General features: G+C 38.2%; 1 long non-coding RNA gene across 1 annotated transcript in view; it reads left to right on the forward strand.

The window, feature by feature from the left end:
- Positions 1-658: 658 nt before the first annotated feature.
- Positions 659-23913, forward strand: part of LOC121820779 (uncharacterized) — a 281583-nt gene continuing 258328 nt past the window's right edge. The window contains exons 1-2 of the long non-coding RNA XR_006061467.2: positions 659-2071; positions 2475-2623. This is a non-coding gene — a long non-coding RNA (uncharacterized LOC121820779). The remainder of the gene's footprint in view (positions 2072-2474; positions 2624-23913) is intronic.

Consider the following 23913-nt stretch of genomic DNA (forward strand, 5'->3'; position numbering starts at 1 on the left):
TTATCCCTTCACTTTGAAACTTCATTACATCTGTTTAATTCTTTGTGTTGTTGGAAGAGGGTGTTTGCTATGACCAGTGTGTTTTCCTGGAAAAACTCTCTTCGCCTGCCCCCTGCTTCATTTTGTACTCCAAGGCCAAACTTGCCTGTTACTCCACATATTTCTTTACTTTTTACTTTGGTGTTCTAATCCCCTATGATAAAAAGGATCTCTGTCTCTGTCTCTCTGGTTTTTTTTTTGTTTGTTTGTTTGTTTTTTTGGTGTTAGTTCTAGAAGATCTTGTAGTTCTTCATAGAACCATTCAACTTCAGCTTCTTCAGCATAAGTGGTTGGGGCATAGACTTGGATTAGTGTGATGTTAAATGATTTGCCTTGGAAACAAATTGAGATCATTCTGTCATTTTTGAGACTGCACCCAAGTACTGCATTTCAGACTCTTTTGTTGACTGTCAGGGCTACTCCATTTCTTCTAGGGGATTCTTGCCCACAGTAGTAGATATAATGAATTAAATTACATCCTTTACTCCATTCCTACTAACTCCTCCTAACTCCATTTCTCCATCTTTAATTTCTCCTACTCTGAGGTGGAAGTATCTGTCTAAAAATTTGCCTAATGGTAATTTTGGTGCTATACTCTAAATTCTCTCTTCTCCTCTAGGACTTGGATCTTTTCAACAGTCACATCATCTGCATTATGCATTTTCAGCCTCTCCTCTGTGAGTTAAATCTTTAAAGCCTACAAACATGTCCATATTTCTCCAGCATCCAGCAACAATTAATACGTGAACTGTGAACTTCCTGATGTTCAAGCTGGTTTTAGAAAAGGCAGAGGAACCAGAGATCAAATTGCCAACATCTGCTGGATCATGGTAAAAGCAAGAGAGTTCCAGAAAAACATCTATTTCTGCCTTATTGACTATGCCAAAGCCTTTGACTTTGTGGATCACAATAAACTGTGGAAAATTCTGAAAGAGATGGGAATACAGACCACCTGACCTGCCTCTTGAGAAATCTGTATGCAGGTCAGGAAGCAACAGTTAGAACTGGACATGGAACAACAAACTGGTTCCAAATAGGAAAAGGAGTACGTCAAGGCTGTATAATGTCACCCTGCTTATTTAACTTATATGCAGAGTACATCATGAGAAATGCTGGACTGGAAGAAACACAAGCTGAAATCAAGATTGCCAGGATAAATATCCATAACCTCAGATATGCAGATGACACCACCCTTACGGCAGAAAGTGAAGAGGAACTAAAAAGCCTTAGAAGAGGAGAGTGAAAAAGTTGGCTTAAAGCTCAACATTCAGAAAATGAAGATCATGGCATCCAGTCCCATCACTTCATGGCAAATAGATGGGGAAACAGTGGAAACAGTGTCAGACTTTATTTTTTGGGGCTCCAAAATCACTGCAGATGGTGACTGCACCCATGAAATTAAAAGACACTTATTCCTTGGAAGAAAAGTTACGACCAAACTAGATAGCATATTCAAAATCAGAGACATTACTTTTCCAACTAAGGTCCGTCTAGTCAAGGCTATGGTTTTTCCAGTAGTCATGTATGGATGTGAGAGTTGGACTGTGAAGAAGGCTGAGCGTGGCAGAACTGATGCTTTTGAACTGTGGTGTTGGAGAAGACTCTTGAGAGTCCCTTGGACTGCAAGGAGATCCAACCAGTCCATTCTGAAGGAGATCAGCCCTGGGATTTCTTTGGAAGGAATGATGCTAAAGCTGAAACTCCAGTACTTTGGCCACCTCATGCGAAGAGTTGACTCATTGGAAAAGACTTTGATGCTGGGAGGGATTGGGGGCAGGAGAAGAAGGGGACAACAGAGGATGAGATGGCTGAATGGCATCACTGACTCAATGGATGCGAGTCTGAGTGAACTCCGGGAGTTGGTGATGGACAGGGAGGCCTGGCGTGCTGCGATTCATGGGGTCGCAAAGAGTCGGACACGACTGAGCGACTGGACTGACTGACTGACTGAAAGCTACAACCATAACCAGCTCACTCTCACTGAATTAAAACTCCTGGTCATAAATGGCTGTGGGAGCCACCTTCCTGGAAGGTAATTTGATAATATGTAAGCATTCATAAAATATTTATTCTTTTAGCTACCAATTTTTCTCTGCCTAGAAATATAACTTGGTGGAGGGGATTGGAAAATTTACTATTTAAAAAAATGTGTCTCTTTCCAAACCTAAATTTCACTGTGTGATGTATTTAATAAATGATAGTCATCTATATTTAAGGAGATTCTCAGTCAGCTAGGAAAGTAAAGTCAGATGAAAATGCCTCATTCAAATCCTTCCAAAATTGTTGATGTTAGGTATTATTCCATTGTTTTGGGACAGAAAACCTAACTTAAATTTGCTTAAAAATTTAAAGATATTGTTCACATAATGGAAAACATTAAAACTGAGATTAGTTTCAGCTGAGGCCTGATACAGTGGCTCAAATTGTCTCCACAGAATTTGTTTCTTCGTGTTTTCCTGTTCTGCCTTCGGTGGTGTCAGCTTTATTCTCAGAAATCATGCTGGTTCCCCAACCTGCATACCCATGGTGCAAATTTCACATCGTCACACTACCCAACCGGAGACCAATGGAGAACCTATTTCTGGTAACTACTTCATAAATTATAAATTAATTTCTTGGCTTAAGGAAATTAAATACTGATTTTGTTATTGTTCAGTCACTTAGTCATGTCTGACTCTGAGAGCCCATGGGTTGCCGCATGCCAAGTTTACTGTCCTTCATTTTCTCCCAGAGTTTACTAAAACCCATGTCCGTTGAGTTGGTGATGCCATCCAACCATCTCATCCTCTGTTGCCCCCTTCTCTTCCTGTCCTCAGTCTTTCCCAGCATCACGATCTTTCCCAACGAGTGCTGATTGGCTTAGGCTAATTTTAGGGCCCACTTCTGGAGCCAGACTGGGGTCAGTCTTACCTAAGTAGTATGACTAAGAATGGGGAGGGCTGACTTCTCCAAAGAAAAATGAGAATATTCTTTGAGAGACATGAAGGAAAAGATGAACAAATGTCTACTCTTTCCATCTGCATGAGCCCATCTCAAATTGAACACAGGCTGGAAAGAAAGGGAAGAGTTCTACATGCTGGGTGTGGCAAAACAGAGAAGGAAGAAATAGCACCAAAAGTCCACCTTTTAAATACCCATTCCTAAAATAAATAAATACCCATTCCTTAGTTCTAAGCAGGAGGGCTTCTTGGTTTGAGTTATTAAATTTTGGGGTGGATATGGCTGATATCACATTGATATTAGTGACCTTTCCTGTTTAGTCTCCATTAAAAATCAGATTCCCAAGAATATCAAAGAGTTCACGCATATCTGCATGCAGAATAAGAAGGATATGTACTTTAGCAGTCCAACCTTATGACCAGAGCTCGATATTCTCACAGCATCTCCTCTCCCTGCTCCTGTCTCCCCAGACACTGTTATATTAAAATAAGAGGTGCTTTTTTCATGTTTTTTTTTTATCTTGATCTACATACTCATTATGATTACTCATTCAGTTATCTCATTTAGGGGGACTTGCCTGGTGGTCCAGTGGCTAAGACTTCACCTTCCAGTGCAGGGAGTGTGGGTTTGATCACTGGTCAGGGGGCTAAGATCACACATGCCTTGTGACCAAAAAAAAAAGAGAAAGTCCCCAAACCCCCCATTATTGGAAGTACTATTGTAACAAATTCAATAGACTTTTAAAAAGGGTCCATATTTTTAAAAAAACACTTTAAAAATGATCTTGCTTAGTAGCATAGGCAGTAAAACTCTAGCAGTCTAACAGGCACAGTTACTGCTACTGTGGTCTTATCATAGTTCCCATAGTTCATCAGTGAACTTCACACATATTCTTCTCGCTTTATCATCTAGAACAAGAAATCACAAAGTGATCCTAGAAAAAAATCACATATGTACCATATAATGAAATCTGTGACACTCTTAAAAATAATTTTCTAAAATGTTTAAAAGTTAGAATATATCTTTTTTTTTCTCATTATTTCAACAGACTTTTATTGCTAATTCTTCATAGAGAAACAGTGAAAACATCCTCAAGAATTAAAAAAAAAACTTCCCTTATGGAGACCTAAAATTTTATAGGTGTATCATATACACAATTTAAAAAAGAAGTTATTTTAAACTATCCTCCAAAATATTTAAACTCATTCATACTATATGTTTATATCTATATAACTTTATATTTGTAAATTACTTTTACCTATTTTGGTAGCATTTTTCTACATCTCATTTTTTCTCTTTTAGCCATTAAGATATTTATATGATATTTCTAGAAATCATATAATTTTATCTATGTGATTAATTATCTATATATTGTAACATATACTGTAACACAAGTTAAAGGCCAGAGTTTATAGTTATTAATGATTGAGCAACTCCATGCCAGGAACGATTTTAATTTATATTAATTATCTATTAATTTCATTTATTCTTCATAAAATCTTCCTGAGTAGAAACTCATTATTTTTATTTTAGAAATGAGGAACCAAATTTAGAGGAATAAATAATTCACTCAGGATTACACAGCATCACTCATTCTTTCAATAAATAGGTTTAGAGATACCCTTGTCATTTTAAAGACCAACAAAACTTCATTACAATGCTTATATGATATTAAATTGTATCATTGCCTGGGCTCATATACCCTAAGGAGTAGTTACATTTTTTTTTTAATTTTTATTTTTACTTTATTTTACTTTACAATACTGTATTGGTTTTGCCATACATTGACATGAATCCTCCACGGGTGTACATGCGTTCCCAAACATGAACCCCCCTCCCACCTCCCCTCCCCATAACATCTCTCTGGGTCATTACCGTGCACCAGCCCTAAGTATGCTGTATTCTGCGTCGGACATAGACTGGTGATTCGATTCTTACATGATAGTATACATGTTACAATGCCATTCTCCCAAATCATCCCACCCTCTCCCTCTCCCTCTGAGTCCAAAAGTCCGTTATACACATCTGTGTCTTTTTTGCTGTCTTGCATACAGGGTCGTCATTGCCATCTTTCTAAATTCCATATATATGTGTTAGTATACTGTATTGGTGTTTTTCTTTCTGGGTTACTTCACTCTGTATAATCGGCTCCAGTTTCATCCATCTCATCAGAACTGATTCAAATGTATTCTTTTTAACAGCTGAGTAATACTCCATTGTGTATATGTACCACAGCTTTCTTATCCATTCATCTGCTGATGGACATCTAGGTTGTTTCCATGTCCTGGCTATTATAAACAGTGCTGCAATGAACATTTGGGGTACATGTGTCTCTTTCAATTCTGGTTATATCTTTATGATATTTAAAAATTTTCAAAAGCAGTATGCACAACTATATAGCAGATTTAATCCCAAGTTGAAAATACATATTTACATAGATTTATAAAAGACAGTATAGAAATACACCAAAATGTTAATGATGGATATCTCTCAGTGCTGATGTGTATGACATTTATTTTCTTTTTTTTTTTAAATGGCTAATGGGCATAAGTCTTGATCCATAATCAGAGGGAAGAAAAAAAAAACCTTTCTTTAGTTTTTCTGCAAATAAATGTAAGTTCTATTTCAAACCCTCAGTTGAATGGGGAGGTAGATATTTACTCATAGAGTTTCCAGATCTGTGACTAAGTTGCGGGTATATTTGGCAAGCCAAGGCTGTGATTCTGGGGACCAATGAGCTAGCTCTCTGCCATCATCCGTCTGTACTGGCAGAAGGTCAAAGTCATCTCCTATCTGGCTTCAGATGTCAGTTCACACAGCTCAGTGCTCTGCTTTCTTGATGCAAGGCCTCTCTCAATTTGGTTTTCTCTCAACTAACACTATGGCCTTCTTGGGTGTTCTATGCCATTCAGAGCACAAGAAATTTGATAAGGTTGTGTAAATCCCAGATGTCCATGTAGCTAGTCCTCTGCCACTGCTCCCAAGCAAGCTAGGTCCAGAAAACTCCAAAACTCCTGCCATTTTTTCAAATCACAGGTAGAAAACCAGGCACAGGTTTCTTCTTCTCTGGAGTCTCTCACACTCACCTTGATTTTCAGGCATGATCCCCTCCCTCAATTCTGAACTAGAGGTAGCACCAGGGATACATCAATATGGAAATTCTTCAACTTTTCCTTCCCTAAGTCTGGAGGCTGATTTGTGGTGGGGCTGGGAAAAATTGATTCTTATATATCACATAGTTTTCCAAATCTTTTTAGTTATGACCCAAGATAGATGCATTGAATTCTGTAAGGCAAAATGTTTTTGAATCTCAAAATATTAGGTATTTTGGTTTTAAAATCCTAAGCAATTTTCTATTTCCAAAGCATTTTCCTTCTCTTGAGAAAGTGTGTATGTTGCCTTTTAATTTAAATGAAGAAAAAAAAACATTGTTAACAAGGAGTGGAAGTGAAAAATACATTGATAATTTGTATATCAATATATGATCTCTGCATTTATTTCCAAATTTTTTCTTTTTGAATAAATTTAACATATAACATTATATAAATTTAAGATGTACAATGTGTTGCTTTGATACATTTGTATGTCATGATATGATTACCATTGTAGTGACATTATCACATTATATATTTATAGTATACTGTTGTTGTCAAAATTGATTATACTGTGCATTAGATGTCTGTGGCTTATGTATTGCTTGTTGCAAGTTTATAACCTTAAACAACATACATTTTGTCCCCTTGCCCCTATCCCCTGGTAACCACCATTTACTCTGTTTTCATTTTTTATTTTTATTTTTTTTAATTTTAATTTTTTAATTTTTATTTATATATATATATATTTTAATTTTTATTTTTACTTTATTTTACTTTACAATACTGTATTGGTTTTGCCAAAATGAGTCTGGCTTTTTTAAGATTCCACATAAAAGTGATATCATATGGTACTTGTCTTTCTGTCTCCCTTATCTCTTATAATGTATTCAAGGCCCATCCATGTTGTTGCAAATGGCTGGATAGCCTCATTTCTCATGGCTGAATAATATTCCAAATTCTCTTTGTAAAGCATATTTGATTTTTGTGATCAGAAAAAAAAAAGACATTAGGTAAACACACAAACCACCCTCCTTTGATCCTTTTCCCCATGTGGGTTCGACTACTTCTCTTGCCGTCTCTTCCTAGTTGTTCTCTTCCACAAAATGTTACTCTTAGCTTCCTGCTATCTTTAAACCACTTCTGCCAAATATAACAGACTCTTTTAATATTTGTTTTGACCACTTCTTTTCCACACTGACACTTCAGATTCCTCTCATGTTGGCACTCTTCCTTCTCCTGGAGTCTGAGACATCCCTGTATTTTGGTATCTGCCGCTAAGTCACTTCAGTTGTGTTCAACTCTGTGCGACCCCAGAGATGGCAGCCCACCAGGCTCCCCCGTCCCTGGGATTCTCCAGGCAAGAATACTGGAGTGGGTTGCCATTTCCTTCTGTTTTGCAGTGTCTCTTCTTTCTTTGCTCTTGAATGTTGGCTTTCACCAGAGTTGAGTTGTTGACTTTCTTATCTCTCTGTTAGCTCTCTCTTCGCTGATCTTTACTGTATCAACCTTGGCTTTAATTACTTATCACTGATAATCTGCTCTTGGCAAACATAGATCCATACCTATAATCTCTCTTCTGGGCCCTAGCAGTCAGCTTCTCATATCCATGACATCCAAACTAATCTCATTATCTTTCCTGTTAATTTGTTCTTCCTCCTATACTTCCTCTCTCTAAGAATGGCACTTCCATAGATGCAATTATAAAAGACAAAAATGTAGCAGTTATGACATGTTCCTCTCTTACTTTTGTTTCCTCCCCAATTGACTGGTGACCATGATATATTTGTCCTTGTTCCTCTATTCCCACTGAAACTGCATTCATTTGGTACAGATTATCCCTTTTCGTGAACTGCTGCTATAGCCTTTTAACTAGTCCCTCTGGTTTTCATCTCCTATGATTTCAATCCATTCTCCTTTCTGGATATCTGTAGGCTGCTATTGTTTTCAAAAATAAATTTATTTTCGTGTTAATCAAAGTTACCCATATACATAGTTTAAAAGAACTAAACATTCTAGAAAACTGCTTATAAAATAAAGTACGTTCTGCCACTGCCTCCTGTATCTAACCCCATTCCTGCATTTTGCAGGCTATTCCTTTTGCATTCCCTTCACAATTCTAAAAGCATTAATATATGACGATATCTCATTTGTTTCAGTTTCAGGAATTATCTATTGACTTTCCATCATGGAAGATAAGGATTTAGTGCTTTCTTACTGAGGCTCCACTCCAACACCATCAGACACACACACACAAATTCTCTTTCAATTATTTTTGAATCATAATTGTATTTTTATAATTATATTGTAACTTTGGTAAGATCAGTGTTCAGTTTATGTTATTATAATTGTTTGAACACTATTCAAAGCCAGACTGTGTCTGGTGTTCTCCCGTTCCTTACGTCAGCCAAATCTGACACCAACTCCTGGAGTTGGGGTTGGACTCCACAGACTACAGGCCTCACTTCAGACGTTAGTCTCAAGTATTAGGTTCCTCGAGTTACCTCTACTTCTGTCCAACTTGGCTACAAATCCAGGGGTTCTACAGCCTCCTTCTCAGACTTAGTAATTGCTAGCATAATTCACCGGAGAAGGCAATAGCATCCCACGCCAGTATTCTTGCCTGGAAAATCCCATGGACAGAGGAGCCTGGTAGGCTGCAGGCCATGGGGTTGTGAAGAGTTGGACATGACTGAGCGACTTCACTTTCACTTTTACTTTCATGCATTGGAGAAAGAAATGGCAACCCACTCCAGTGTTCTTGCCTGGAGAATCCCAGGGACGGCGGAGCCTGGTGGATAGCCGTCTATGGGGTCGCACAGAGTTGGATACGACTGAAGTGACTTAGCAGCAGCAGCAGCATAATTCACAGAACTTAGGATGGTTGTTTCCTTACCCTTACTAGACTATTATAAAGGATGGCACTTAGGAACAAACAACTGGGAGAAAACATAATGCAAAATGCCCTGGAGAAGGGAATTGCTACCCACTCCAGTTTTATTGTCTGGAGAATTCCATGGACAGAGGAAGTGGGTGAGCTACAGTCCACAGGGTCACAAAGAGTCAGACACAACTGAGCCACTAACAATTGTCAGGAGGGTGGAGATGCAGAGCTTCCATGCTTACTCTGGGAACACCACCCTTCTGGCACCTCAATGTGTACATCAACCCAGAGCTTTCCAAACCCTGTTGTTTAGGGATTTTTATGAAAATTTTATTATTTAAGCATGAATGATTAATTCATTGGCCATTGGTGATTCAACGCAACCTCTAGCCCCTCTCCTGTTCCTGGAGGTTGGGAGGTTGAGCTGAAAATCCTAGCCTTCTAATTAAATGGTTGGATCCTCTGGCTACCAGTCCCCATTCTGAAGCTTTCTAGAGTCCCACCAATAGTCACCTTATTAGCATAAACTCAGGTATATTTTAAAATGGATTATTATGAATAACAAACGATACTCCTATCCCTGAGGAAATTCTCAGGAAGCTCTGTACCAGGAACCAGGGACAAAGATCAAATGTATTTTTTCTTACACCACTCCATGTAGGAAACTACAATTAAATATATCTCTTTTCTTGTACAACTTTTTGGTTTCTGTTTTCCCTGAAGTTAACAATTGTCTTTCTTTGGTATGTTTGTTTGGTTTTCATAGATTCTCCACCATAAATATAAATCCTCCCCACAGTTTTAAACAGCCAGATGTTCTATTATTTTTATCTTCTTGGAAATCTCTTTCTGGAGCTTTCTGAATGGCTGCCCAAATCTGCACTTGTTTTCTAGGCCTACTGCACACCTGCCACCTTGGGATCTCCCTTTCCTGTTACCCCAGGGATTTTCCTCACCTCTCTTCTGCATTAAATCCCTGACTGCCATTCGTGTCTTCATTTCCTTATTCTGGTGGAGTATATCTGCAAGGAGCTTCTTGATAAAGAGTATACAGGAAAAAAGTTATTTGAAACCTCACATGTCTAAGCAATTATTTTCATTCTTTTGTGTTCAACTAATATTTTGACAGGTATGGGGAAAATGGCTGGCTGTCCACAAGAAATTTGTGCTCTTCCTTTCATTGTAAAGAGCTGTTGGTAGAAATTCTTGGCTACCCAGAAACTAGATTTTCTTGACTCCCGTCATCTAGGAATTGGTAGATGACTAGTTCACACCTGTAGTAGGTGAAGAAAAGTGGTATGAATCACTTCTAGGTCAATGAGCTGAATAAGTCTGTCTCTTCTATCCCCTTCTTTCCTCTTCTTTTCATTCTTAACCTGAAGGCTGCTGCTGCTGCTGCTGCTGCTGCTGCTGCTGCTGCTGCTGCTGCTGCTGCTGCTGCTAAGTCACTTCAGTCGTGTCTGACTCTCTGAAAATCCCATAGATGGCTGCCCAGCAGGCTCCCCCGTCCCTGGGATTCTCCAGGCAAGAACACTGGTGTGGATTGCCATTTCCTTCTCCAATGCATGAAAGTGAAAAGTGAAAGTGAAGATGCTCAGTCATGTCCAACTCTTAGCGACCCCATGGACCGCAGCCTACCAGGCTCCTCTGTCCATGGGATTCTCCTGGCAAGAGAACTGGAGGGGGTTGCCATTGCCTTCTCCAAATCTGAAGGCAGAGGCCTGGAAAGTCCATGAAGACAGAAAAATCATAAAATTTTAGAAGCTGCTTTTCTGAATCAATAAGCAGAAGGCCATTTTTTCCATACAGGAATACATACTGCTTTGTATATAAATAAGAAGTAAACTTTTATTGCATTAAACCTCCAAAATTTGGAAGTTTATTTGTTACAATAGCTAGTACTACTCTAACAAATTTTATTTGTGCTGGGTATAAAATTTCAGGTCACAAATCATCGTCCCTCAAAAACTTGAAATGACTGATCTATTATCTTCTAGCTTTCAGCTTTGTTGTTGAGAAATGCAATGTTGTTTTAATGTCTAATTACTGTATGTGACCTTAGTTTTCTTTTCCTTGGATGGTTTTAGAGTGTTCTTTCTATGGCCAGAGTTTGAAACTTCATGGTGCTCCATCTTAATTTAGAGTGTTCCTCTGAAATATTTGATGAGTAGTTGGCGGGAGTGGTCAAATTGAAAATGTAACTTTCTGGGAAATTTTATTGAATTATTTCTTTGATAATACTCACTCCCTGCTCTTTTCTCATCTTACCTGCAAAAGAATTCAAGCTAATCAGACTTCAGGCATTAAAAAAATTTTTTTTTACAATTCTCCCAACTCTAAACTTTTCTCTCCTATTTTCTTAATTTATCCTGTAAACTTTCTATTGTACTTTTTATTCCTGCTATTGTTTTCAATTTCCAAGAGCTCTCTTCCCCCATTATGCTTTCATATTAGAAATTTTTCATATTTTTGAAAAATATTTCATATTTGTGTATGCAATATTTTCTTTTATATATCAGAGAATATTAGTAATGCTTCAAGCTGGATTTCTTCCAAATTGTCTGATGTCTGTTTTGAAGGTTGAAGCCTTTCTTTAAATATCTGATAATTCTTGCATGTCTGCTTACATTTGAATGGCACACTAGAAAATTGACCAGAAGCTTTATGGAGTTTAGTGGGATTTGTTGACCACTGGGCTTCATTTCATGGTGACTTGAACTGGTTGTGTTTGGGGGACCCACCAACTTGTCAGTATTTCTAGGTCTATTTTATAGGATTGGGTTGAATATTCAGTTAAGAATCTTTTCCTCTTATGCCTAGAGCATATAAGCCTGGTTGCTAGCATCTGGGAGATGAATGGGAAACCAGGATGGGGATTCACCATTCAAGATGTAGATCTTTACTCAATCCTGAGTTAGCACAGAACCCTCAGGGGTGCCTATTATCCATCATCCATCTCTTCTTCTAAACTTTTTACCGAGAATAAACATCTACTTTTCTTCAAGCAGAGGCAAGGAGCTAGCTGCCATCTATGTGCAGAGAGTACCTGGACTTTGCTGGTTCTTAAACAGGTTTTTTTCACCCAGTCCCCTTACTTCCAGCCCTGTCCTCATTCATAATTTTAGGGATAGCTAAAATCACCAATTTCTGAACAGGTTTGCCCACTCCTGGTTTAAAAGGCAAAAGATTTCTATAATCTGAAGAGAAAGCAAAGTATACACCCACTGCTGGTTTAAGCTTCTTGTTGACCACAGATTAAGGTCTGCTCATCTAATTTTTAGCTTCAAGATTTTGGTCTTCTTCTCTCTTCTACCTTTGTCCTTTTGATGTGCCTTTTAAAAAGTGTGTGTGTGTTTATAATTTTATCATGGAAGTGTGCATCCCTTGATATTTTAGTTTAATTTTGCTATTAAAAACTTGTTCACGTGCCATTTAAATCTCTTTTAATCTAAAGATTTATCTTCTGTTTCTCTTTTTCTTAAAGTGTACTTGTTGGAGAATGTGGGCCATTGACTTGCAGAGTTTCCTATAGACTAGATTTTGCTGATTACACACTGATAATGTATTTCAACATGTTTCTCTTCTTTTGTATTTTCTGAATTTGGTAGTTGGATCCAGAGATTTGATAAAACTCAGGTTTTTTCAGTTTCACAAGATTAGAGATAATGTTATATATTCTTTCATCAGGAGGAAACTAGCCTTTGTTTTTACTCTCTTCCTGGGTTAGCAGCTGTTAATAGTCAGATACTTACATTCACTAGGATACTGAAGGTTGTAAAATGTTGATGTTCTAATTACATCATTTTGTTTTCATTTTTAGCTGGATTAATTTTCTATGGAGACATTTTCATTCATATATTATTTTTTCATGCAATGGTCTGTTCTAGACTGTGGATTATCTTTTCATTCACTTATCAGTGCTCTTCACAGAGAACATTTTTAAATTTTGATAAAATTCAGTAATTTAAATTGTACTTATGAAAGAACATCTATAGTACTTTCCATGTAGTAAAAGTTTAATCTGGAGGGGGGCGTGTTTCTTTTAATAGCTCTGTAATTACTTATTAGCAATTCCATTTCTGAGAAGATGGAGTAGGTGTAATTTCCCCTTATCTTTCCTATAAGTATAACTAAAACCTATGGGGAGTATATATAAATAAAACATAAGAAAGACTTGAAAGAGAAATGAGGACAGATTAGTAGAAATTTCAGGACTGTGGAAGGTCACAGTGGTACTTCCAGAGGTTTCTGCTTATCTTATATATCCCAGATTTGAAATTGAAGGCAGTAAACTGGAAATAAAAAGGGGCACAGACAAAAAAAGACTTTACAAAAGCCTTCTGTCTTTAGCCAAAGGAATAAAATGGGACACCTAATGATATAGAAAACTGTTATAATGACTACTCTACTCCAGCCAAATATCACAGAAAAAACTGTGGCCTTCCCCTAAGCAAAAAAGAAAAAAAAAAAAAGTGCTGAGTGGGGAGACTGAAACCCTCACCAGGCTGTAACAAGGTTCCCTTATTACCACTATCATCACATCATCCTCCCACACCTTCCTCTCCCTGGGGAATGAGGGTAAGGAGACTGTGAGTAGTAGCTATGGTAGGGATTTGTTAAGTGTAGTAGGGAGGTTGAATAGTAGACATAGTAGGAATACTGAGTAGGGAGCCAAGACTTCTTGTCTTTACCAAGCAGAAGTAAGGCTACATTCTCCCCTATGGTGTCAGTAGAGGCCACAAGGAAAGCTGTAATAAGGTACTTTACCTCTTCCAGCCGGGGAAATATCAGTGGAAGCCCCTAGAGAGCAGACTCCTAGTCCTCCCTTCAGTGATGAAGAGTTCCCTGGTTGGGTGTCAACAGAGGCCATGTGACCCACATGAACTTTTATTAATACACCCACCTGCCAATGTTAAGGTGGTATTTTCCTCTTCCCAGTATCAATGGAAGCAAGCTATTCCAGGTTTAAATATAATTTAGAGTCTTATAAGTACCCAAATGGTCATGTTTATCAACAATCCCTCGTTATAACAAGAACCAGGAAGACCTCTAAACGAATGAAAAAAAAAATCAATAGATACAAACACTGAGATGACAGAAATATTAGAATTATCTGACAAAAATTTTAAAACAACCATCATAAAAATGCTTCAATGAGCAGTTATAAACATGCTTAATCAAATGAAAAAAAAAAAAGAGCTTTAGCAAAAAAAAAAAAAAAAAAAAAGTGTTCAACAAAGAATTAGAAAACATAAGAACCAAATGGAAACTTTAGAATTTAAAATGCAATAGCCAAAATGGCAACCCACTCCAGTGTTCTTGCCTCGAGAATCCCAGGGATGGGGGAGCCTGGTGGGCTGTTGTCTCTGGGATCGTGCAGAGTCGGACATGACTGAAGCAACTTAGCAGCAGCAGCAGCCAAAATAAGAAAACTCAATGGATGGGTTCAGTAACGTAATGTAAGGAACAGAGGAAAGAATCAATGAATTTGAGGATAAACAGTAGAAATCACCCAAATCTGGAAAAAAAGAAAAAGGCTGAAAAAAAAAAAAAAAACCAACCAAGCAAAACCTTACATACGTGTAGCGCTATAACAAAATATATAACATTCATGTTATCGCTAGAGTCCTAGGAGAAGAAAGATTACAGATTCAAGAACTTAACGGGGCACCAAATAGCATGAACTCTCTAAAACTTCACATCAATACACATTATAGTATAGCTTATGAAAACTAAGTTAAAGTCGCTCAGTTATGTCCGACTCTGTGACCCCATGGACTAAACCTGGAATTCTCATGCCAGAAAACTGAAGTGGGTAGCTGTTCCCTTCTCCAGGGGATCTTCCCAATCCAGGGATAGAACCCAGGTGTCTCACATTGCAGGCAGATTCTTTACCAACTGAGCCACAAAGGGAAGTTTTATGAAAACTAAAGACAAAGAAACATTTTAAAGCAGGAAGAAAGAAGCAACACCTTAGCTTTTGTGGAAGAACAGTTTGAATGATGACAGGTTTCTCTTCAGAAACCATATAAGCTAGAAGTGATACATTTTTCAAATGGTCATAGGAAACTACTATCAACCTGTTATCCTGTATCTAGTGAAAATATTCTTCAGGAATTAGAAGATAATATATTCTTAGATGAAGGAAAACTAAGAGAATTTCTTTCCAGTAGATCTATTATACAAGAAAGCCTAGGAAAACATTTCACAATATATACAATTTGTTATATATATTTGTTAATATATGGGCTTCCTGATAACTCAGCAGTAAAGAAACTGCCTGCAATGTAGGAAGCTTGCAGGAGACGTGGGTTTGATCCCTGGGTCAGGAAGATCTCCTGAAGAAGGAAATGGCAACCCACTCTAGTATTCTTGCCTGGGAAATCCCATGGTCAGAGGAGCCCGGAACGCTACAGTCCATGAGTTACAAAGAGTTGGACCTGACTGTTAATATATAGCAGATTATTACATTGTACATTTTAACTGTGTTTCAATTATATTTGTCAATTGTACTTTAGTATAGCTAGAAAAAAATATTTTAAAAGATTATTTTATAAACTTCAAGAAAAGAAAAAAGAAAGGCCAAATGAAGTTTTCCAAACAAAAGCAACAACACAAAAAGGAATCTTGGAATATCACAAAGGAAGAAAGAATACAGTAAGAAAAAAAATGGGTAAATACATTAGACATTCATTCTTCTCTTGAGTTTTGTAAATTATATTTGAAAATTGAAGCCAAAATATAACATTTTCTAATTGGTTTTAAATGTATGGAGAGAAAATATTTATGACTATAAGTTAGAGCGGATAAAGGAAGATAAAGGGAAATAAGGATCGCGAGAGTTAATTTCATGTGTCAATTTGCCTGGGTTGGGTTATGCTCAGATAGATGGTAAAAAATTATTTCTGGCTATGCCTGTGAGGTATGTGAGGTATTTCTCGCAAAGATTAGCATTTGATTTAGTAGACTAAATAGAAAGAGCCACTCTTATCGATGTGGTCAAGTATCCAATCTTCTGAGGATTTGAATGGAACAAAAGAGTGAAGGAAGGGCAGATTCTCTTCTTTAAGCTGGAACATCTCTCCTTGTCTACCATTGGACATTGGGGCCTCTGGTCTAGGGCCTTTGGTCTCCAGGTCTTTTACCGGTAAGCCCCCTGTTTCTCAAACCTTAAGATTTATACTGAATTATACCATCTTTCCTGGTTCCCAAGCTTGCACACAGCAGATTACAAAGCTTCTTGGCTTTCATAACTGCATAAGCCAATTTCTATAATAAATCTCCTCATATATGTTTATCTCTACATCTATATATCCTATTGGTCCAGTTTCTCTGGAGAACTCTAACATGACATTTCTGCCATTCATTCAAACTAGTAAAAGAGTACACCAGTGGGCTATAATAAATTATGCATATATAATATCTAGAGCAACTACTAAAGAGTTATACAAAAAGATACAATAAGATACTGACAATCAAAATGGGAATGTAAAAAATTCTGAAGCAAACTACATGGAGATAAGAAAAAGACCAGAGGAATGAAAAACAGAGAGAAAAGCAGAAAAATCAAACTGGCAGATGTGAAGCCCTAAATATACACAATTATTTTAAATGTAAATGGTCTACATGCAAAGTAAGTGATGCCCAGAGTGTATTAAAAATTATAATGTGACTATATATTGGCTATTAGAAACTCAAATATAGGAAATTTAGATATATTGATATAGGCAAGTTAAAAGTAAAAACTTCTTGCACATATTAAAAGAAAGCAGGAGTCCCTATGTTAATATCAAATACATTAGACTCTAAGAAGAGAAAATTACCAGAGAAAATGTATGTAATTAAAGAGTCAATCCATCAGTAAGACAAAATCTTGTGTCTTGCCAAAATATTGGCACTAAATATATATATGCCAAATAACAGTTGCAAAATAAGTGTGGCAAACACTGACAGAACTGGAAGAAGAAATAACAAATCCACACTAACATGTTGGAAACTTTCACATTCTTTTCTCAAAAATTTGTATGGCAACTAAGCAGAAAATCAGCAAAAGTATAGAATTCAATACCATCAACAAGCAAGTTATAATTGGCATGTGTAGAACAATTTACTCAACATACATTCAGCACAAATACCCAAGAAATATACACCAAGATAGACCATATCATGAGCCAGATAACAAATCTCAGTAAATTTTTAAAAATTTAAATCATACAAAATATGTTCTCTGATCACAAGAAACAACTTACAGAGAGAGAAAGTCTTCAAACACTTGCCAAGTAAACATCACGTTTCTAGATAACCCATGGGTCAAAAGGAAATCTCAAAGGAAACTTAAAAAAAGAATACACTAATGTGATTGAAACATAAATAACAACATATCGACATTTGTAGGACACAATTAAAACAGTTCTGAGAGAAAAATTTATAGTACTAAATGAATACATCAAAAAGATTAAAAAATCTCAAATAATCGAAGCTTCCATCTTGTGTTAAGGAAAATAATGGCTCCCTAGAACCTGTGAACATGTTATCTTAGATGACAGCTGTAACTTTGTAAATGTGATTAAGTTAAGGATATTGAGATGGGAAATTATCCTGACAGTCAGAAGTCTCAGAGTAAGAGAGACTTTAAGCTACTATGCTGTTGACTTTGAAGGTGGAAGAAGGAATCATGAGCAAAGAATACAGGCAGCCTCTAGAAGCTGGAAAAGGCAAGGAAATATAGTCTCCTCTAGCCTTCAGAAAGAAAGCAGTCCTACTGACACTTTGACTTTAGCCCATGAAACTTCTGACCTACACGAGAGTAAGAAAATCAACGTAAGTCATTAAATTCGTGATAATTTGTTATAGCAGTAATAAACCAATATAGATTTTGGTGCCAAAACCGAAATCCTGTTGTAGTAAACCTTTATAATTGAAAGTGGCCTTGATATTGGGCAATTGCAAAGGCTGGAAGAATTTTGAGAAATGTAATAGATGGCTTCCTAGAAACTTGTTGTTTAGTTGCTAAGTTGTATCCAACTCTTTTGGGACCCAGTGGGCTGTAGCCTTCTAGGCTTCTCTGTCCATAGGATTTCCCAGCCAAGAATACTAGACTGGGTTGCCATTTCATGTTAATGACTGCTAGTGAGAACTCAGAAGTGAGGAATGTGGTAAAACAAAACAAAACACATTGTCTTGGAGAATACCTTAATCATCATGAGTGGACTTTTTAGAAATATGCATATTACAAAAGCTACTGGTGAGGGCTCAGGTGAAAATGAGGAACATGCTATTGAAAGTGTGAGAAAAAAGGCTCCTTGTTATATACTAACAGAAAACTTGGCTGAATCGTGTCCTTCTGGTTATGTGGGAAGCAGAACTTGTAAGTGATGAACTTGGAAATTTAGCTGAGGAGATTTCCAAGCAGTGTTGAAGGTACAGCATGTTTTCTTCTTCTTCTTCTCCTTTACAGTAAAATGGGTGAGGATAGAGATAAATTAAGGGAAGAACTGTTAATTAAAAAGAGAATAAGACTTGATGATGTGGGAAATCCTGTCTGTCCAAACTTACAAATATGCTAAAGTTAGAAGAGTCACTGCCAGGAAGACCTACTCTGATGAGAAAGCCAAGGGTGTGGCTAGACAATCTTTTGTTAGTGCCTTGAAAGGAATCAAATACCACTGTGTTTGGTCATACAGGGGTCACTGAAGAAATTAGATGCGTGACTCATGAAGCCCCTCAGCCATCTCAGCAGAAGCCAAAACTAAAAATAGCATTATCTAGGGAAGATCTATGGAGCAGTCTCTTGTCTCATGGAGTAAATCCCTTCACATACAAAGGAGACCCACGCATTTCTAGGTTTTCTACCAACAGAAACACTGTCCACTTGGACTGAAATGAATAGACAGAGAATAAAATGATAGTTGACCTTCCAAAATTCTACAGGCGAGAAGTAGGTTGATGAAAGTATTTAGCTTCAAACACATATACTTCATGAAAAAGGAAGGAAACTCCAAAGGCAGAGCCTCAAGGTCAGAGGGAAAAGCCTCACACTTGGTGGTTGGAGCCATGAACCACTAAGGATTACTTCCAGGCCAGAAACCCAGTGTTGTTTGCCCATCTTAATAAAGAAAACTCAGCTACATCTAAAGTAGTAATGGGGGAAACAGACAATTTATAACCCTTTTCAAATTAAATGACAGTACTAAAAGGAAAGGCTTCCCTGATGGCTCAGTGATAAAGAAACCTCCTGCCAATGCAAGATACACAGGTTCAGCCCCTGGGCTGGGAAGATCGCCTGAAGAAGGAAATGGCAACCCACTCCAGTATTCTTGCCTGGGAAATCCCATGGACAGGGGAGCCTGGTGGGCACAGGCCACATAAGAGAGTCGAGTGGGGATGTACTGGGACACACCACTCCTGCATCCCTCAAGTCCTTCGTGGTGACACTAATCTTTGCAATCCCTCCAGCAGTGTGGTAGTACCTTTGATTTACTATTTTCCTAGGAAGAGGCAGTTCCAATGGCTTCTACTTTGCCTTTCCTATGATTATAGCCCGCACTCTACAAGTCAGGACACTGAGGAGATTCTACCTACTGCTGAGCATGTATTCTTAAAATAGAGAGAGAGCTACAGAAGGGGCTTCCCTGACAGTCCAGTGGTTAAGACTCCATGCTTCCATGTAGGGGGTACAGGTTCAATCCTTGATCAGGGAACTAAGATCCTACATGCCACATGGGGAAAAAAAAGAAATAGCCGTAGAATAGGTTTGGTGTCCCACCACTCCCTCTCTGAAGTGGATCTGAGCTAAAACTCCACCTATTTACCTAAACTTTATAAGCCTCTGTTCTGCCTGGTGGACCACAGTGATGTTTTGGGTCTCCTGGGATTTGTGTTAGTTCAGAGACAGTGTCCAGTATTCCATGAAAGGTCTGATTATTTCCTTTTCTCTGGTGCACAGTAACTCTGGTAAAAGGCCATATATCCCTTTGTGGAAGGCTGGGGAAAAACTTAACAGTATACATCTTATCTATCTCAAGAGGTTTATTGTGAGTAATTGACTTATATAGTTATAAAGGCTGAGAAATCCCACAATCTGCCATTTGCAAGCTGAACTATACACCAGGAAAGCTGGTGTATAGTTCTAGTGAAAGTCTGAAGGCTTGAGAACAGGAGTACCAATGTATAAGGGCAGGAGATGACCAATGCCAAAACTCAAGTAGTCAGACAGCACGAAGTCTTTTTCTGCCTTTTTATTCTTTTCAGGCCCTCATCAGATCTAATGATGCCCACTCACACTGGAAAACACAATGGACTTTACTCTGCCTAGTTATTCTAATGCTAATCTCTTCTGGAAGCACCCTCCCTCACACACCTAGAAATAACATTTAATCAGTTATCTGGGCATCTTGTGACTTAGGCAAATTGGCATAAAATTAACCATCACATTTCCATTGCTCCCTATTACTTCACTAGCTCAGGTTACCATGGCAAGCCTCTCACAATCAGGTATTTCAAGGCAAAATGAAGGCACATATCTTTAGGAACATGAGATTATGACAAGCTTGCCTCAAAATTTGATGGCAGCATCATTAATTCTGCCATTCTGTGAGCATCCAGTCAGGGATTTATACACTTGTTTCCCTTTCCTAAATACAGTCTTCCAAACCAACTGGGGGTTTTCTTGGGACCTCCCTTCTCACTTCTGGGGGTACTTGAGGAGGAAGCGGTTGTGTCTTCTGTAAGAACGAAGAAGCTGCTTAGGGTGAGAATAGCTGGAGGACTCAGGCAAGCAACCAGAGGTCTGGGATGTTCTATCATGTTTCCTCCATTTTTTTTTTTTTTCATACTCTTGTTCTAACCTCAAGGTAATACCAGAAAAAGAGTCTAAATTTGTGAGGTAGAAGTAGGAGCTAGGAACACATATATCCTTTGCATATCCAAGTTCATTAAAAAAAAAAACAAACATATGGAGCTCTCTCCTCTCTAGCCCTGATGCCTTGCTCTAGGTCATGTTAAATAGGTTTCTTAATTTCTGATTTTATGATTTGTTGTTTCTCTGATTTTGCAGGGCATTGGATATTAAAAAACAGACCTTCTTTCACTTTTAGGAATGTATCATATGGAAATAGTTGTCTGTGTCAAGGATATGTGTACACGATGTTCCTTCTAACAGTGAAAGTTTAAAAAACTTATTATTCAGCAAAAGGAGAAATGGCTCAGTAAATTATGATCCATCTTTGGAGGCAATGCATGGAATAGTTGTTAAAAGCATGGGCTCTGAAGCTAGAGGGCTTCCCCGGTAGCTCAGCTGATAAAAGAAATTGCCTGCAATGCAGGGTCCGGGTTTGATTCCTGGGTTGGGAAAATTCCCTGGAGGAAGGATAGGTTACCCACTGTAGTATTATGGGGCTTCCCTGGTGGTTCAGATGGTAAAGAATCTGCCTGAAATGCAGGAACCCTGGGTTCAGTCCCTGGGTTGGGAAGATTCCTCTGGAGGAGGACATGGCTACCCACTCCAGTATTCTCGCCTGGAGAATCCCCATGGACAGAGGAGCCTGGAGAGCTACAGTCCATGGGGTCGCAAAGAGTCGGACACAACTGAGTGACTAAGCGTGGCCCACCACAGCTGGAGCTAAAATGTCCGTTTCCAAATTTTGACTCTAATATTTACTAGCTGTGTGACTAGCCCTCAACTTCCATATCTATAAAATGAAGATACACTAATCCCTACCTAATATAGTTATTGTGTGACTTTGAATACATTTTTTGATCTGCCTGAAAAAATTTTAAAAATAAGATCTCCAGTGTTATCAGTGACAAAACTTGAAATGTTCATATATTTCACAGGCAGCATTGAGAAACTATCAATATTCAACAGTATTTTATATTTTTAAAGAACTTGCACTTTTGGACAGGTTATTTAAAATCTAAAACCCAGGTACTCTCCAGACAAGTTGGCCCTCTCTAGATATCTGCTCAAATCTTGATATTACACATGGGACTATGTCACTAAAGGCCAACACCCTTGGCCATTGCTGAATCAGGAGAAAATTCCCCCAGGAGTTTCCATCTTCTGCTTTCCTAGTGTTCCAATAAAGAGATTATGAGCTGATCAACCACACAGACAGACGTTCAGGACACTCCCCATATCTCAGTGGTTTCACTGTGGCAAGATTTCCTTAGCTTTTCAACAGCAACAAAGTTGACAGGTGGTGGCCCAGCTGCAGGTTTACTTGGCACTCTTTGCATCTGAGCCTTTGCTAACACAGGGCTTCACAACCTAAACAATTCCTTCATTTATTCCCTTAACTTAAAGCCTCTCAGATTTCTTTATTTGTCTTAAGGCCTATGCATTTTCCCTAGAGCCTCAACCAACTCTTACCTGACTTTCCTCCAAACTATTTCACCACATTCTTAGGGAACTCCAAGTCGTGACTATTGTTTCTTCTAGCCCTCAGTTACTTTAATGAATTCCCTTATTCCCTTTATTGAAACAAACAAACAAACAAACAAAAAATGCAATTCTCTATTTAACCTCTGTTCCCTTCTTGTCCATCCTGTCTTATGGAGGCTGCATATTTCTCTTTATTCAACAAATTCATCTCTATAAACTCTCATTACAGAGCTTCCACAGTAATGGTTCTGAAAGAATGGTCCCCAAACCTGGAAACTGACTAGAAAAGCAAATTTCTTGGCTTTACTCCAGATCTATTAAGACAGAAACTCTGGGAATAGGGTTCAGCAATGTGCTTTTTTTGAATAAACCCTCCAGATGATTCTTAAGCACAATCCCAGTTGTTCACCACACTTAAAACATTTATTCTCACTCTCCACAGCTGAACAAGCCCCCTAAATCAAAGTGCACAGATATTAATCTCCTCAGTTTCTCACTTCTACATCTAGAAGCTTACTATCAGTAGCATTCTTTCCCTATTTCTATTCTATTTCATAGGATATGGTGGTACCATCCATATACAATATTCTCTAGCCTTGTTTGGAGTCTTGGTCTACCCTGGTGGCTCGGTGGTGGAGAATCCGCCTGCTAATCCAAAAATTCAAGTTGATTCAGTCACTCAGTCGTGTCTGACTATTTGTTGACCCCATGGACTGCAGCATGCCCAGCTTCCCTGTCTATCACCAATTCCTGGAGCTTGCTCAAACTCATGTCCATCAAGTTGGTGATGCCATCCAACCATCTCATCCTCTGTCGTTCCCTTCTCCTCCTGCCTTCAATCTCTCCCAGCATCAGGGTCTTTTCAAATGAGTCAGTTCTTCACATCAGGTGGCCAAGTACTGGAATTTCAGCTTTAGCATCAGTCCTTCCAGTGAATATTCAGGACTGATTTCCTTTAGGATTGACTGGTTGTTCTCCTTCCTGTCCAAGGGACTCTCAAGAGTCTTCTCCAACACCACGGTCCAAAGCATCAGTTCTTCATTGCTCAGTTTTCTTTATGGTCCAACTCATATCTATACACGACTATTGGGAAAACCATAGTTTTGACTATACAGACCTTTGCTGGCTAAGTAATGTCTCTGCTTTTTAATATGCTGTCTAGGTTGGTAGTAACTTTTCTTCCAAGGAGCAAGCATCTTTTAATTTCATGGCTGAAGTCACTATCTGCAGTGATTTTGGAGCCCAAGAAAATAAAGTCTGTCACCGTTTCCATTGTTCCTCCATCTATTTGCCATGAAGTGATGGGACTGGATGCCATGATCTTTGTTTTTTTGAATGTTGAATTTTAAGCCAGCTTTTTCATTCTCTTCTTTCACCTTCATCAAGAGGATCTTTAGTTCCTCTCACTTTCTGCTGTAAGGGTCGTCTCATCTGCATATCTGAGGTTATTGATATTTCTCCTGACAATCTTGATTCCAGCTTGTGATTCATCCAGCCTGGCATTTCTGCATATAAGTTAAATAACCAAGGTGACAATATACAGCCTTGACATACTCCTTTCTCAATTTAGAACCAGT

This window comes from Ovis aries, chromosome 12, assembly GCF_016772045.2.
Source record: "Ovis aries strain OAR_USU_Benz2616 breed Rambouillet chromosome 12, ARS-UI_Ramb_v3.0, whole genome shotgun sequence".
Lineage (NCBI taxonomy): Eukaryota > Metazoa > Chordata > Mammalia > Artiodactyla > Bovidae > Ovis > Ovis aries.